General features: G+C 35.2%; 1 protein-coding gene across 3 annotated transcripts in view; it reads left to right on the top strand.

Annotated features, from left to right (window-relative positions):
* CNTN1 (contactin 1) overlaps positions 1 to 17414 on the top strand; it is a 385274-nt gene that overhangs the window by 93853 nt on the left and 274007 nt on the right. The gene's annotated exons all lie outside the window — the stretch shown is intronic.

The following is a 17414-nucleotide window of genomic DNA, read 5'->3' as shown; positions in this document are numbered from 1 at the left end:
GGCATATTGCTGTGATTTAGAAAAAGATTCCGTAGTTAATATACATCCTTCTATTTTTAAAAGGTCACAATGTAAACTTGTTAAGAAAAATATATTTTACTGCCATCAATGGGAAAAGTTCTGGAATAAATATACAAATCTGCATTGTCTATGCCCTGATATGCCGTGTTAGGGGTGCACAAACTGTGTAAGGGCACATGGAAGCTTTGTGTGATGCTGTGCTTTTCAAATCCTGTTCAGTAGCTAAACCTTGGTAATATATTCAACAACTTTAAGCTTCAGATTCATCACCTATAGTATAACTAATAACACTGTCTCTTTCAGTCAGTCCTTGGGAAGGGTAAATATGGAAATATATGTATGTAATCAGCAGCTTCAAATTTACCTGTAGATGTTCTCAGTCTACTGCCTCAAAAATCACATCATAACAATATACTAGATGGTGGAATTTCTTACGCTAACAGTAAAGAGGCGATGAAAGCACTATTGGTTTTAACATTTCACTGCAAGTCATTAAATATTGTGTCTTCAGGAATATTTTATTTGAGGTCATTTCAAAAGAACCACAGGAACAGTTATCCTATTTTTTTCAGTGACTCAAGATGTAGCCTGAAATCTAATTATACCTGAATGTTGCACAAAACTATGTGAAGGCTTTTTACAAAACTACAAAAAGGTGTCTTGGCATCATCATTTCCATGTTATCATATTTTATTGTTCTCTATTTCAGAGGTCAGCAGAGCACAGCATGGACTATATCCAACCCCTGTGCTGTTTTTGTAAATAAAGGTTTACTGGAACATAGCCACATGCATTCATTTATATATAGGCGAGGCTGCTTTCTTGATGACAAGGGCAGAATTGAGTAGCAGTCACAGAGACCATATGGTCTGCAAAGAATAAAATAGTTATTGGACCTTTATGTAAAATATTTGCTAACCCCTGATTTTTTATCCATTTTAAAATACCAATTCACATGAATTTCCATTTTACTCAACTCTACAAACAGAACAAAAAAAAATGATTATATTAATCTGGACCTGGTGAGTCTTATTTTGCCTTTCAAAGTATCTTTTATGGATGAACCTAAAACTAATTATAGCATGCTGGCTTAAACATGAACAGTTCCTTAGGTTTTATTTTAAAAAACAAAACAAATCTAACCAGAAAAAAGAAAAAAACCCTAAGACAAAACAACTTGCTCATTTTTGCCAGATTTTTATTGGAACTACATAGAAAATATTTCCTATAAGAAATTGGCTTTCAACAACTGATTGTTTTGTCATTAAATTATAATCGTGGGAAAAAGTTCATTTAGTAATTTTAGAAGAGCCATGTTATTTGATGACACAAATTTGGCTAGATTATGAAAGCTTTTCATAGATGAGTGCAGTTCAAAGTAATCTGAGTTAGTTTCCTCTTTGAAACTATTTTCAATTGAAAGTCAGGAAATTTCATGAGTGCCTACTTTGTTCATTAAAGCAAGTAGTTGAAACCATTACTTTTCATATGGAAAAATAACTAAAAATTCGGCAGGATATTGTTATGGAATAACATGAAGGGGTCAGGCAGATGTAGTCTTACTCAAATACTATCCGTGTAATTTTGGGATAGACTTTAGTTTCCACATTTCTGAAAGCAAATAATCTATATTTTTAAGGATTTTTGATGATAATGTATGTTAAAATCTTAGTACATAATAGTTTCTCAGTTAATAGTAGAGTATTATAAGGATTTAGTTCATTACATAAAATATGTCAAATTTATTCAGAATATTCTTTAAAAAGTCTATTTCTCAAATCTCCATCTGTTTGTGTGAATTTATTTAGCAATTTGTTTTGTGTGCTACTTCTCGCTCTTTAAAACAAGTTAAGAATTTAACCTTACTCACCTTTTTTCACCTACCTTTCGAAATAATTCTACCAAGGACACTTACAATTTAAAAGCTAGCTGTCTGGTATCATTTGGATGTGTAGATACAGCTAAAGGAATAATTAGTTACAGAGTAAGAAAATAAACAGCAAACCTTAAGAGATTTATTTTTTTATTGAGCTTTCCAAAGTCTTAAATACCAGTGGCCAGGGATTGAACCTTAATTTTAAGTACAGCCTCCAAAAAGTTTGCTGTCACTTAAGATATTCTTTTAAATGTGTTTCTTCAGAGTTAAGCCATGAAAGTGATGTTTTCCTGTTACTGACTGTAAAACAGTTAAGAGATGCTTTGGGATTCAATATAGAAGTTTCTCAAAGTTAAATGAAAATAAAAGTAGAAGTTAAATCTTTTTAAAAGAAGAAATTGAATATGAAGAGTGTCATTGCCATGGATCTCAGAGTGCAGGTATAATCATAGTTCAGCAGGATACATTTTGGCTAGATTATGAAAGGTTTTCATAGATGAGTGCAGTTCAAACTAATCTGATTCTGGTTTCTGTTTCTGCTATTGGTATGAGGACTCTTTTACACTAGAAGGCTAAAATCTCCCCAAACAGGTGTCGTTCTGGAACAAATTGAAAGAGTTTGAGCTTGGAATATAGTCAGGATTCCTAAGATTTCCTGGAGCATGTATCTTTCTCCTGAAAAGCCTTCAGACCAAAGTGTGTTCTCTTTTTACATCCTATTCTAGACCATAGCCCTACCATGCCTAAAAGTGACCTGCTTTGGAGGTACGGCTGATCAGTACAGGTATATGGAAGAAGTTCTCTGTGAGCTTATAATACTGGGAGTACCACACACCAAAACAATGACAAAGTCAAACAAGCAACATATGCAAATATACTAGAATTGGAAGTAACTGGAAACCATTTGAAGTATTCTAAGGCTGAGACCAAACAACAACAACAACAAACAAACATGGTTTAGGAAAATTCTAAGAAGTTGTAATTGTACAGGATGATAATGGCAAGCCACCTATGTCAGTTTGTTTATCTAAGGTGGGCATCCTGGGAGGATGATGACCGGTGAACTTGTCACACATGTATCCCAATTGGGAAAAGGGATAAGGAATTATCTGAATGATTAGGCTTTGAAGTTTAGAACCATTAGGAATTCAATGTACTTGAGATCAAAGGTCTGACAATGATCAATAATTTATTTAGTTGCCAACACTGTGGGCAGCTACAATATGGCAACTATAATATTTCAATTGATTCCCATGCTATCTAAGATCTATCATAATGAAATTTGAAAGTCTTTCTTATACTTGCCTTTCTGATATTTTCATAGAGTGTGCCATTGTTTGAGAATAAAATGTCAAATTCTCTATTCTCAGGAGGCTGAGGTGGAGGGATCACTTGAGGACGGGAGTTTGAGGCCAGCCTGGGCAACATACTGATATTCCATTTAAGAAAAAAAAGCAATCCTCATTTCAACATTCATCTCAAAAATCCATAAATCAAAAGAGTTGGTTTTTAAGGAGAGGTTAAGGCATTCTATTCAAATCTCTTTTCTTGGCTAGAGGTTCAGGGTTCGTTGCGTAGGAAGGTTTGATGTGGTTCCTGGAGTGACTACTCACACCAAAGAATGGAATTTTCTTTTTAAACAAATTTTATGCAAAAATAATGGAAATCTTTTTTTTTTTTTTCTTATTTCTAAGGGTGATATGACTCAATGTATCAGGATTTGTTTTACACTAGACAGCAATCACATGCTCACTAGTAAGGTTACCTCTGTTAGCAAGAGCTATCTCATCCATAAGCAGCTAATAATGGGAACCAAATAGATGAAATAAATCAGACGTGAAACAGATATAAGACCCTCAAAATTTAAGTGACCAGCAAAGAGAATAGTGCATCTTAGGACATAAGCTATGACTATATTAGACCTTCAAAGTCATATTTGCAGAGATAGGTGAACTTACAACCATACCTGTGGGACAAAGAGCCTCAGATAAGATGAAAGAATGAAGTCAGAAGAAGAGAGATTTTATGTAAGCCACCAGAAGACATGATAACACTGCACTCTCACACTTGGGTATCTGTCTCATTGGACATCTGTCTTGTTCATTCACATAGAAAATTTAAATCTCAATTTAGGCTGGGCCATTGATCCTGGTCCCAGTCCTCTGTTGAGTATGTGTCAGAGATCCCTGGGTACTTTCCTCTCCTTTCCTAAGGGTTTCATGGGAGACAAATATTTCTTCTCCATGTATTAGGAACAAACGTAAATGTGGTACAAATTTTGTTATTTTATTATCTTCCATGGGCTTAACAGGAGGGTTAGTAATTGTTAAATTTCTGCCTCCCACAAAATTTAATCATTAATCTATTTTTTTTCTCGCCAATATCTGGGTTGAAATGAGTCACCAAAGTGAAGTACTGGAACATAAAAACCCAAAAGCAACATGATAAAGTGAATATAGCAGAATAAAAGGCCCTAAATTTAATTGTCTCTGTGTGTACACTGTCTTCTCAATTGTTCTCTATTTTAGTCAGAATGAATCTTTATTGATTTATTTAATGCCTTTGTGTATTTCAGCTTCTGCATCTGATCTCATATTTCCTCAGGAGAAAATAATGCTTTTCCTTTAGAATGCAATGTTAATTATCAAGGTAACTGAGACTTGGAAATCTAATGCACTCTTTCTGTTATCTTCCTTCTATGAATTTTTTGTTAGTCATCTTGAGAGAATAAATACTTTGAGAATACTACTTGATATAATTTTGTCTTGTCACATAAGAAATTGTTAATTTTTGAAGTTTAATTTTGTAGCATAATAGTAATTCAATGGAGTGAAACCATGTTATCTTTTATCTATCTATACGCAACATATTTTTTAAAGATAAACCATGTTACCTATTATCTACCTATCTATATGCACTCATAATATTCTACATCATAAAGTGAGACAAATTCAGCAGTGATATTAAAGTATCATAGTTTCATTTGAAGCATTAATTTTTAATAGAGTGATAATGCCAAATAATACAGTGTTTGGGATATGAACCATTAACAGTCTTTGAAAAATAATAAAAAGGTCATATCCTTTTAGCTAAATGTATTCACTGATTTTATAAATGTAATTTATGAATATGCCGAAACCTTATGTGATGGTCAAAGCAACAACATAAAACTTCTATAGGATTAAAATACAACTGATCTTCTATAGAACAAACTGAAATTTTTTCCTAAAAGTGAAAAAAAAATTAATATTTGAGTTAACTAACTATAATTTCATAATTACTGACTTATAGATACCCACTCTGGATCATTTCTGGTGTAGTTACTAGCTGAGGTCTGTCTCACACCCAAGTTTGCTAGAGGGGCAAATTGGAATGATGCATATTTGTGGAAAATTTAGGAAAATAGTGCAACCCAAGTAGATGGAGGTATATGGACTTATTTTGCTGATAAGAGTAAGTGATTTTTCCAGCTTCATAACTGATCCCCCTATTCCAGTGTTCTCTACCTAAAAAATAATGGGCTACATTTTATAATACTATAGTTGAGTGAAAGAATACACAATCTGTATTGGGTAGCCAATTAAAAAAATTAAAAATGACCAACTAGAATTATTTAGTTTTTCCAAGGGATAAAATGATAACTTAATCCTAACAGAGACAATAGAGGAGGGGTGAGCATGCTGTTGCCAGAAGACGTAAAGTAAATAATATGACAGTATTTTTGATAGATTAGATAAAAGGAATAAAGAGAAGAGGAGATAAGATGGCTTTGAGTTTCTTCTATAGCAAAAGGGAAATTTCAAATGAATATAAATAAGAATATAACCTGTTTTGTTAGATAACAAAATGAGTTTGGTCTCTATTTTGTTTTTAAAGTACCAATGGAAGCCCAGCTTCATTTATTCTATAGGACACAGAAAGTTGAGTGAAGAAAAGAGTTAAAGATTGATTCCTAACTTTATTAAATATATTTATTATAGATTTTAGAGTGAATGATTTCTCTGAAAGAATTCACAGAAAAATAGAAGAACATAGAGCTGGCAATTTAAACTAATTATCAGATGAACAGTTTTCAATAAAATATAGCTGTGAAGATTGAAAAATACATGTGAAAAGACGCAAGCTGAATGCATGTCTTGCCTCCTATGCCTGACTCAAAAATCTCAAAAGATGTTGTGTTTTGAATTTGTTTTTTGTTAGTTTGTTTGACATTAAAATGTTGACTTCTACAAAGTGAATAAAGTAGATTGAAGGCTGATCATCAGACTCCCTTAATAATACAAATTACATAGAACACAACTCTAGTAAACCTTTGATTTCACTGTTATTGACAACGTGACTTCTCTTACCTTAAGCATTTTCTTTCCTATGGTATTATCATCATTCTGTTAACACTGTTTCAGGTAAAATATGATTTGAAATAACTTTTATTTTCAATCACAACACTCCCTACTCATTGTGTGAAACATGTAAATCAGGTAATAAAAACAAGGTGCATAAAGAAGGGGAACTCTTCTTATGCTAGAAATTCGTTTTGAGAGACGTCATTCACTATTGCTCAGATACATATTATAAAAATGAAAGAAAACCACTTTTTCTTAACATTAGTAAGTAAAATATAGATGGAAATCACATGTACAACATAGTTACAAATTTCTTATCAATGAATTCCTTTATACTGACCATCTTCACTTGTAGATTAAATTTGTAAATTTTATGCTAAATGTTGAACTAATGGTAAAAGAAAATAGATATTATTTCTCCTCAAGATGCCACAGTATAGTTAAATATATCAGGTATATAAACAAATTATTACAGCACAGTGTAATCTCCGACTACAGAAGCCCAAAGGATGCTATTACTCATTTCACTGGGTGGTTCAGGATTAGAGAAAATATGAGTCTTTAGTTTATCAAATCTCTAAAAGAAGATATAATTTCTGAATTTAGACCTGCATTTGTCTGGAGATGAGTCTTCATCTGGTGCTATCAATATATTTTTAGAAAGTGGGGATTTAAAACCTGAAGCTTGTGCCTGTGGTCTGCTACTTACTTTTCTTACACAGGAGCTCCCCCCATAGTGGTACTTCCGTTAAATGCATTAAGAAGTTGAGTGGAAAAGCTATCATTTTGGTAACTGTTTTATTTAAGGTAATGGAACCCATGTACAGGCAATGTAATGAGTCACTTCAGGTTTTGAAGATAAATTGGGATAGTTTTAAAGATTATATCGAGGGTTCTCTTTCTGGCAGGTTATAAATGAAAAACTCTAAAATATGACTGTAAGAAACTTGTTTTTAAATGTTTTGCTGAGCAGACTAGAAAAGAAAGCATTCAAACAGGACAAAGACGAAGTGAAAGCAGGGACCCTGAGAGGCAAGCAAGTGCCAAGCTGGGAATGTAAGATAAAGCCTGGCTTGCCCAAGTTGGAGACTGATAGAAAAGCTCCCCAGCTGGACCCCAAAGCGCAATACTATGACGGTCAGATTTTACAGGAAATAAACTATCACTGGAAATATACATCAAACAAATTTACTTACTCACACCTTGCCACTGATTGGATTGGCACAAATCTGCCCTTAGAATTCAGAAATATAAAGTAGCCTCCACTCAGCTTTGGTGGCAGAATTCACCCGTGTGGTCCAACAAACTTCATCCTTATACCTTTGAGTGGTTACAGATTCATAGTCACGGGGTGGATGAAAAAGGAATCCTTTTTATTGTGAACCTAACTTCAAAGCATTTCCAAAATACAGTTCTAAGGAAATGAGTGAATCATTTAAAAATTATAAAATGTAAAAAATAAAATAGGCTTAAAGCTAACAAAAGCATGACAGGAGATCTAGACTTACTAAGATTTCAGATATTGGAAATATCAGACACAGAACTTAGTATTATATTAATTTTCTTTTGCTGCGTGTGTTATTCCATTTTTGTATCACTATGAAGAAACACCTAGAGACGGGGTAATTTATAAAGAAAAGAGGTTTAATTGGTTTATGGTTCTGTAGGCTGTACAGGAAGCATGGTGTCAGCTTCATCTCCTCCATTTCTGGTGAGGCCTCAGGGAGCTTTCACTCATGGTGGAAGGTGAAGTGGGAGAAGGCATGTCACTTGGCAATCAAGGGGGTTAGAGAGAAGGGGGAGGTCCCAAGCTCTTTTAAACAACCAGATCGCACAGGAACTAACTGAGGGAGACTCTTATTACCATGGGGATGGTGCTGTCATTTATGAGGAATCTGCCCCCATGATCCAATCACCTTCCACCTGGCCCCACCTACAACAGTGGGGATTACAACATGAGATTTCAACATGAGATTCGGAATATATCACTGTATATTCCCAGCGATAGTTTATTTCCTGTAAAATCTGACCGTCATAGTATTGCGCTTTGGGGTCCAGCTGGGGAGCTTTTCTATCAGTCTCCAACTTGGGCAAGCCAGGCTTTATCTTACATTCCCAGCTTGGCACTTGCTTGCCTCTCAGGGTCCCTGCTTTCACTTCGTCTTTGTCCTGTTTGAATGCTTTCTTTTCTAGTCTGCTCAGCAAAACATTTAAAAACAAGTTTCTTACAGTCATATTTTAGAGTTTTTCATTTGTAGGAAACTACATCACTGCCATAACAAAGTATCACATGTATTGTGTCTTACAACAACAGTTCTGTAAAACCTCGGTTCTGTAGGTCAGAGGTCCAGTATGGGCATTACCAGACTTAAAATCAAGGTATTGTTAGGTTATCTTTATTTCTGGAGACTCTACAGGAAAATCATTCTCTGACTCATTCGGGTTATTGGCAGAAGTCAGTTTCTGTGGTTGTAGGGCTGAGCTCCTTATTTTTTTGCTGCTCTAAGCTGAGAGTTGCACCCAGCTTCTAAAGGCCACAGAATGCCTTTGTGGACCACCTTTTCATCTTCAAAGTCAGCAACAGCTGATTACGTCCTTCTCACATCACATCTCCCTCTAGCCCTTTCAGTCTAAGCTGGTAGTGTTTCTGGTGATAGGAAATTCTCAAGAACTTTGTGTGTGTCTTGTATGCATCACAAGGCTTTACTTCATTACATGAGAGGCATGTCCATGGATCTTTCCAAGGTAAGCTCTTCATTTTTGGCTTCTGCTGAGATAGCTGAAGGGATTTATAAGGTAGAAGCTGTTTACAAAGTGGTTGCTTTGAATACTGTTAGTAGAAGTATGGGTATCATAACCTTTCCAATCTTCATGACTGGAAATCCAAGGGAACTGAAGCAGGAAAATTTAAAAGAAAATTATTCCTAAACACATAAAAATGAAATGCAGGATATCACCAGTAAAGAAGAGCTGGAAGCAGCTAGAGAAACAAGGGAAAGCATCACTGAAGGAAAGGCAATTAGACTTATAGGTAACTTCTAAATTGCAACAATGGAATCCAGAAGATACTAGAATATAGGATCTGTCTAGAAGATTCCACCTCTCTGTGAATAGCTTCCATGTCGCGCAGCTCATTTCCTTCTTTCAGTTATATATTATTTAACTGGCCTTATTGTATGTATTACCTTGTCCTTTAAATTCAGTTTAGTACTTCTATTATCTAATAAATGAAGATAAATGTGTATGTCACATATTTAAATATTCATTTATTCAACCAATATTTGTCATCAGCTCACTATGATGTTCATCGATTTACTGGAATACTGGGGATATATTTAAAAATCTGCCTCTATATCAAGTTATTTATTTATATAATTTTTTCTTGGTTTAGAAGTTATAAGCATAAAGTCATACCTTTCGTCTTATTTATTTATTCTTATTTTTATTTTTTGAGAAGGAGTCTTGCTCTATCACCCAGCCTGGAGTGCAGTGGTGCAATCTCGGCTCACTGCAACCTCCACCTCGCAGGTTCAAGTGATTCTCCTGCCCCAGCCTCTCGAGTAACTGGGACTACAGGTGTGCTCCACCATGCCCACCTAATTTTTTTGTATTTTTAATAGAGATGGGGCTTTACCATGTTGGCCAGGGTGTTCTCGATCTCTTGACCTCATGATCCACCCACCTCAGCCTCCCAAAGTGCTGGTATTACAGGCGTGAGCCACAGCGTGTGGCCTCATCTTATTTACAAGATGATCTCTCAAATAGTTATCACTTAAAAACCTTTATCTGTATAAATTTTATCTTATATAATTTTTGAACAATACCATAGTCTCTCCTAAATGTTACAGTTCACTCAGAACTTGGCAGCTATCATCAATGACAGTAATTTGTTTAGCACCAAATATGTGCTCACTACTCTGCTTAGCACTTAGGGGTCACAGGGAAAAGTGTTACAGCCCAGCTGTATCATTCTGTATCATTAGAGACTATTCATTATATTTCATTTTGGCAGACTCCCCTTTTTGTTATTTTTATTGCACAATTGAATTATTTTGGATTTTTAATAACTTCTAGTTCCTCATAACTTACTTTGAATAAATTACAGAATAGATAGGAAAAGCTGTTGCTTTATTTTTCTGAGCATGACTAGTATAAGAAAATCTTATGACTTTTCATTTCATTTCATCAAAACAAGAATTCCTTATTAAGTAAAAGTAGATCCAATCAGTCACAGGGGATTTAGTGCCTGAGTTTCAATGAAGAATAAAATAACTGAATTTTTCATAAAGCAAACAGAAGATTTATTTTTTCCCAGAATTATACAATGACATTCATCTGGAATTTAGGGAAACATTTTACTAAATTCCAGATGAATGTCACTGTGTAATTCATCTGGAATTTAACATTTTGCTGAATTTAATAATTTACTAAATTTTTTTAGATGCATAATTTTATTTGGAAAATATTTAACGTGGCATCTCTTATGTAGAGGATAGAATATTAGTGTTAAACAGAATTGGTTTGAACCCTGGCTTTGCAAATTACTACCTGTGGTTGCTTAGACAAGCTATGTATCTTCCCCTGAGCCTCATCTCACTGTTAAAAATAAAAAATGTTAGAATTCAAATGCAGTCATATATTTTTTATTTCTAATTACATAACTCTAAACTTGACATGACCGTATTTGTAGAAAGTCCAATGTCTCCTCCCATTACCCAAGATTCCTAGAGAATTACTCTGTCTAATGTAGTCTGCCCTGCTTCCAAATGCCAGGTAGAGAGAAAACCAGGAAGTTCATCCATTCATTTCTGTCACTACACACACAGTCGCTATGGAAAAATAGTTCGCAGCACATTCTAACTGGTGATTTTGCATGCTATAAGGGGATCCTGACTGAAACTGATTCCTCAACACTTGTGAGCTTCATGATTCCATCTGTCATCTGTAGAAAGAAGCACCTCAGCCAGTGTTTTCACATGTCCACCAGGAGGCAGTAGCCAGGACAGGAAAGGCTGCCAGCTTCAGCCCTTCTGCAGAAACCTCTAAACCACAGTTCTGAGCCTGGCCAGGCCCTCCTTTGCCTCATGGTGACCTGTCTGGGGCTCCTGATAGCCTTTCCTGCCAGCAGCCTCAGTCAGGAGCAGAAATACTTCAAAGAGGTTCTGGTGGCCTTAAAATCATAAAAGGATCCTTCTCCAACAACCACAAATGACCCTTTGGAAAATTTGCTAACACCTCTGTGACCCACTCTTGGGGAGGCTTGAGTGAGTCATAATTTACCAGATCATTAAAGGTCCTATTATTACCTTCCCCCAGGGAAACAGACATTTCCTAGGTGACTAGAGATGAGTAAAGTAACTCTTTAAAATAAAGTTCTTTCTAGGTTTAGGTTCACTAGCGAAGCTTCTCTTTCTTTTATGTTCTGCCTCATCACACACATCATACACAGTGCTATTGTTAGGATTCACTAGATGACATATAAAGTGTCTATCAGTACCCACTACATCATAGATACTTTATACATGTTAATTTTCTCTCTTGCTCTATACTCTTAATTTTTAGTTTATTTATTGCTGTTTTTCGTTTTCAGTATATCCCACATGAGATTATAAAATTTATAGGGGAAGAGAGTTATGTCTTATATATCTTTCAAGTCCGCAGATTATTTAGCATAATGCCCTGCAGCTACATATTAATTGCTATATAATTATTACTTCAGTGATTACTTTGAGATTGATTTTTCCATATGTAGATTTAAAAAAATCTGCTTTTTAAATTTCTTTGTGTGACTTTCTGCTATGGTACTAATGTTGTTATTCTGAGAAGCTTGGAGAGGAAAAGAGATGAATTTCTAATCCAGCTATTTGCATTTTGATAACTGAATCACCCATCAGTCAATAACACCTAAATTGCTTAGAAATTTTCTTGAACACTTGAAATAATGGGTTCCCTTCTTTCTCAGAAATGGTGAGGCAAGAATACATTTGTAAGAGGCATACTGTTGCAATGAAAACAAACTAAAGAAACTGAAATTTGAATTCTAAATCTCCACTGACACTGGCAAGAGTGTAGACAAGTCATTTAATGATCCTCATTTGGCAAAAAGGAATGACAAGGAAAAGATCATTGTAAGGATCACAGAAAATACATGCACACTGCCCTATGATAGGAATGCTTTAATTTAAAAAATGCATACATATGTTGAAAAGTTGGAGAATAAGAGAAATTACTCATAATCTCATATCTCATGGATAACCTTTTGTTAACATTTTGAGTTCATATATGCATACATTTCAATATCCTATTTTTACTTCATCTTGCATTTTATTGAATTTTGAACTTCGTGTTGTAAATTCTTCTAAAATGTTTTAATGCTATACTTTATATAATGTGAGTATTTCTCATGGTTGCCTCACATTTTTTCTTTAAAACAAATGTATTATTATCATCTTTGTAAAGTTTCTATATTTCTGTATATTTCCCTGGAAAATATGATGGAAACACATGGAAGAGTCTTACTTTTTAGATTTACGCAATTGATGTCTGCTATCTTAACACTTCTTCTTCCATCTAATCTTGAAATACTTCCACAGCCCCATGACTTGTATAAATCTATTATTTTGCTGATGTTCCACATGTGTGCTGCCCAGGGCTAGTGTTAATAGCATGCACTTCGCCTATATTGAGGAAGTCTAGTGGCTGCACGCCCCTCTACGTCCTTCTAGCTGCAGATTCTAGTACATGGAAAGACTTATGCAATATGCATGACTCCTGCTCTTAAGGCAGGCCCAACTGGCCTTTGAGATTTGTCACATCCAGCTGATAGCTCTTGCTGCCTCCAAAGAGCAACACAGATGAACTTCAGGAGCCAGAGAATTTCCCCCAACAATTTTCTGCGGTAGGCTGTTATGGATAGGAAGCCACATCCTCAACTTGACCCAGTGAGCTGTTACCGCCTTTATACGATCACTTCCTTCTACCAGAAGAGCTCTTAGAAAACTTGACCCCTAGATTAGAGCTTTCAGTTAACATCTCTGGACGATCTTAAATGAATAGGCACTAGGAATTCTTTCTGTGCATCACTATCTCCCTTAGAAAAATAGGCTGCTTTGTCTTCTTCTCCCTGCCTGTGTGTACCTCCTTGCCATCTCACTGCTGTCTAATCTTTGGGCCCTGGCAGCACTGAAAATACCAGAGATTCTTCTGCCCAGCCAACTGCAGGCAAGAAGGGTGTACAACACCCCTCATTCAAAACCACTGCCCGATATTAGGGGAGAATTTTCTGTCCACATCTCCTGCCCCCACCACCAACCAACATAAGAATATGAATCCTTATTTCTCCATAAATTCTTCTCTCCCGGTCTCTTTCTGAAGCCCCTTTAAAAAATTCTTTCCATGCTAAAAGATCCCCCAAAACTACTTCTGCCTGTTTCACATCAATGACCTTAACTCAAACTCAAGGAAGTCCTGGTAATAATTAAGGGCTGGGCTTTTATTCTCAGTTAGCCAAGGATTGTTTTCACAGAATCCCTGCCTTTTAGTGTCAGCCATAGTTTGTAGAAGACAGGCTTTCTGGTAGTCTATGGCTGGGATTAGGAAGGAGCACTTTCCTCAAATTCTTTAGTTCATATTGTTACAACAGTTTTGTTACTGCTTGTTTCAGTTGGCGTTAATCACTACCTACCTTTTCATTTGTGCTCTATTTCACAAATACAGTATTTACACACATTGATGCCTATGATATGTGTCTAGTTTGCCAACTTTTTCTGTTTTACATTTTAGCAAATGAAAAAAATAGTCACTTTTGCTTAACCCATGCCATTGTCTTATTTCCAGAGATGGTTTATCACCTTGGTCCTGAAAATATGTATAGGTAGAGTAATTGCTCACCTCAATTACCAAAATATGTTCCAAATTACCTGCTATGGTCTAAAATTCCCATGGTTAAATTTACTAGTGTTCTTTGTAACCAGAGTTGGATCACTTTCTCTACTAGACCAGTTAAAATACATTTGGGCACTAAATTTTTCTTTCGATGCAGGGATGTTGATTTAGTTATCAGACTAGCTTAGGAATAAATTTGGATGGAACCAAGAAATACATGTAGACTACTTTAAATATTGTCATATACCTACATTTTATTACTCAAAAGTCTATAATGTTCATTTACATGTATAATAATTTTTAACCTTCACAAAAACTGTGAATTATGTAACTTGTGCACAGAGCTAATAAATAGTAAAGACTACAAGATAATGTAGATAGCACTTTGTTAGGATATACAAAAATGGTCTCCAAAAATATACTATGTGTCAGAAAATATCCTACCCACATCTTCCCACCGAGCACTAGAAATGATGGTTGACTGCATATTTCAGTGATTGGGAGAAATGTTTATGTCGATGTAAAATAAGGGCTCAAACTCCTGAAGATGCAGTCTGATCGATCTACACACGTCTCAGGGTACTTGCTGTGTGCTCAGCACTGTTGAGAGTTTTATGGGCCATTCAAAAGAACACAGTGTTGTTCTATTTATCAAATATCTCATAATCTGTGTAAGGAAATCAAATTAACCTGACAAATTATTTTTTAAACATAAGAATTAATAGAAAAAATGAAGTATTAGGGTTTGGAGCACTGATCATAGGAATTCCTAGTCTGATAACTAAATCAACATCCCTGCATCAAAAGAAAAATTTAGTGCCCAATGTATTTTAACTGGTCTAGTAGAGAAAATGATCCAATTCTGGTTACAATGAACATCAGGGACAATAGGGGCTGGAGTCATCAGAGGACGATTCCTTGAGGAAATAATATGTGAGTTGAACTTTGGGGAGAAATGGGACCCAGCAGCGACCAGATCTCAGCTCCTCCACTCACTTGTTAATTTTCTTTGGAATGTTACCTAAACTTGAGCCACACAGGTTGACAGTGGTAAAATGAGGCAATGTTTACTTTACTTACTGTGACTATTAAGTAAGATGCCTTATAGAAAATACGAATGCTTGATAACAAAAATCTCCATTTTTTACATTTAAAATCTATAATCTTGTTTACTGTTTAATATTTTAATCAAGTAAAAATTTGGCTTTTCTTCTCTGGACATGTGAAAGAAGGTAATGAAAACAGTTAAGAAGGCAGAAGAGGAAAATTATTATAAACCACAGCACTAAAATAATAGGTACACAGGCTTATGCGGGGTAGTGGAAAAATAAATTCTCGATTTACAAAGATTTACCTCTCTTCTACTTTCTATCTTGATTTACAATTATTTGTCTTATATTTATTATTGAACAATGAGTTGTTAACTTTTATGGGTCTTTTTAGTTTCAGTTGCTTATTTTTATCCTCCAAGAACCTTGGCAAAGTTCCTTGCATATAGTTTCATTTTAGAAAATGTTGTTCACCTGTGTATTCATTAAGTAAATATTTCTTCAGCAATGAAGAAAACCAAAAATATTTCACCCTAAAATATACTTCTTTGGCCTATTTTGAGACGGCTATTCAGAGGGGCTGAAGACCACAGGAATAGCTCTGAAAAGTTTCCCTTTGTGGGAGGAGATTTGCATTTATAGGGAAAATCTACATTAGTAAAATAAACAGCCAGGCTTTCTCCAGAGTCCTCCTTAGCCTCATCTAAAAAAGATAAGCTCACAGAAAAAAAGAAACTCAGAGTTTAATAATCTTAAGGGTCTGGAGAAACTGTTACCACAGGCTAGCATCTCATCTTTCTGAGGGCTGCTACCTGTGAGGCTTCATGTGAATAACGAGACCACCTTACTAGCCACGCCTTTCCTCCTTTCCCTTCTGTAACCTGCTTTGCCATGCTCCAATCCCTTATTTTTTCTGTAACCTCAGGAGGGTATGAAAACTTCAACTATCTGGCTCCTCCTTTGAGTCCCATACTTTATGCATGGTTCCAGTGTCCATATGTACATTAAAATAAATCCGTATCCTTTTTTTCCTGTATTTTGTTACAAAAGTGTCCCAGCTAAGAACCTATGAGAGCTGGGGAAAGAAATTACACATTTTGTCCCCTTCAGCACCTATTGTGGGGAAAAAAAATCAGGTTGTATGTGTAATGTGGAGTCAGATCATAAAACACTTTGGACTCTGACATCAACATTTTAAACTTAAAAGATAAAAAATGCCCTTATCTCTTTCTGTCACTCTAAATTATGCCTTACTCTATCATTCTTCACAGAGCATAAGCCAAGCTGTGTCATCCTTTAGTGCTTCTTTTATGTGGCTTTCTCGTCCTGGAATAACTCTCCTGTCTGCCACCAGAAAAATATCTACTCTTATCCCAGCATTTAGTTGAATGAAACCTTTTCTGACCTTCTTCTTCTCCACCCTTTCGGGGAAGTTACTCTAGTTTCTCCTTTTTGCTTGCTCTGAATCTAATACTTATTTTTATCACGTCCCTATAACATTATTCCATCCATTTATTCAAATCTTTTTCTATTAGAGTGTAGTACTATTAAACCGCAATTACTTTTGCACCAACCTATTACATGAGAAATGGAAATAGTAGAGAAGTGGTAAGGGGAAAATTCATGTGGATAAATTTAGATCATTTCTCTTACACCTAGCTAGTAAGTGTTCCACAATTCAAGGTTTTGCCCAGATGTGTGTACAACCAGAAAATCTTCAGGATGCTGGCAAAATAAGAAATTTAATTTAATAACCCTATCGTTGTACAATCAGGAAACCAACTGAGATAAATATGCTCATTGAGCAGCACTTTGCATGAACATTTTTTAGTTATGCCTGTAAGAGACAGAAACATTATTTTTGTATTGCTGAAGTGCTTTGAGAGTAATGACCTGGTGACAGCATAAACAAAATACAAAGACCAGTTTGTTTTTATATATAAATGGGGGATTGTTGGTGAAGAGTTGTTCCAGCCAGTACAGAGTGGAATAGTGTTTTATTCCTCTCAAGACAGATAGATTGCTGAATTGTCTGAGTTCCTGTTTTATAGCCTGCCCCTTGAATTTAGTAATGAATAACTGCTCTTTTTTTTTTTTGTCATGATTGGTGACGAAATATATATTTTGAATGAAACTGAACAAATCATATTGTCATTAAAAATATGTTCACCTGATATTTTACCTAAATGATATATTGCCAAAAATATTAAATATTTATTAAACATTATAGGGTTTTCAAAG

The sequence above is a fragment of the Aotus nancymaae genome, unplaced genomic scaffold (genome assembly GCF_030222135.1).
Source record: "Aotus nancymaae isolate 86718 unplaced genomic scaffold, 86718_ANA_hifiasm-v0.15.2.pri h1tg000092l, whole genome shotgun sequence".
Classification (NCBI taxonomy): Eukaryota; Metazoa; Chordata; class Mammalia; order Primates; family Aotidae; genus Aotus; species Aotus nancymaae.
The sequence above is the reverse complement of the archived record's forward strand: the minus strand, read 5'-3'. Positions and strand labels throughout refer to the sequence as shown.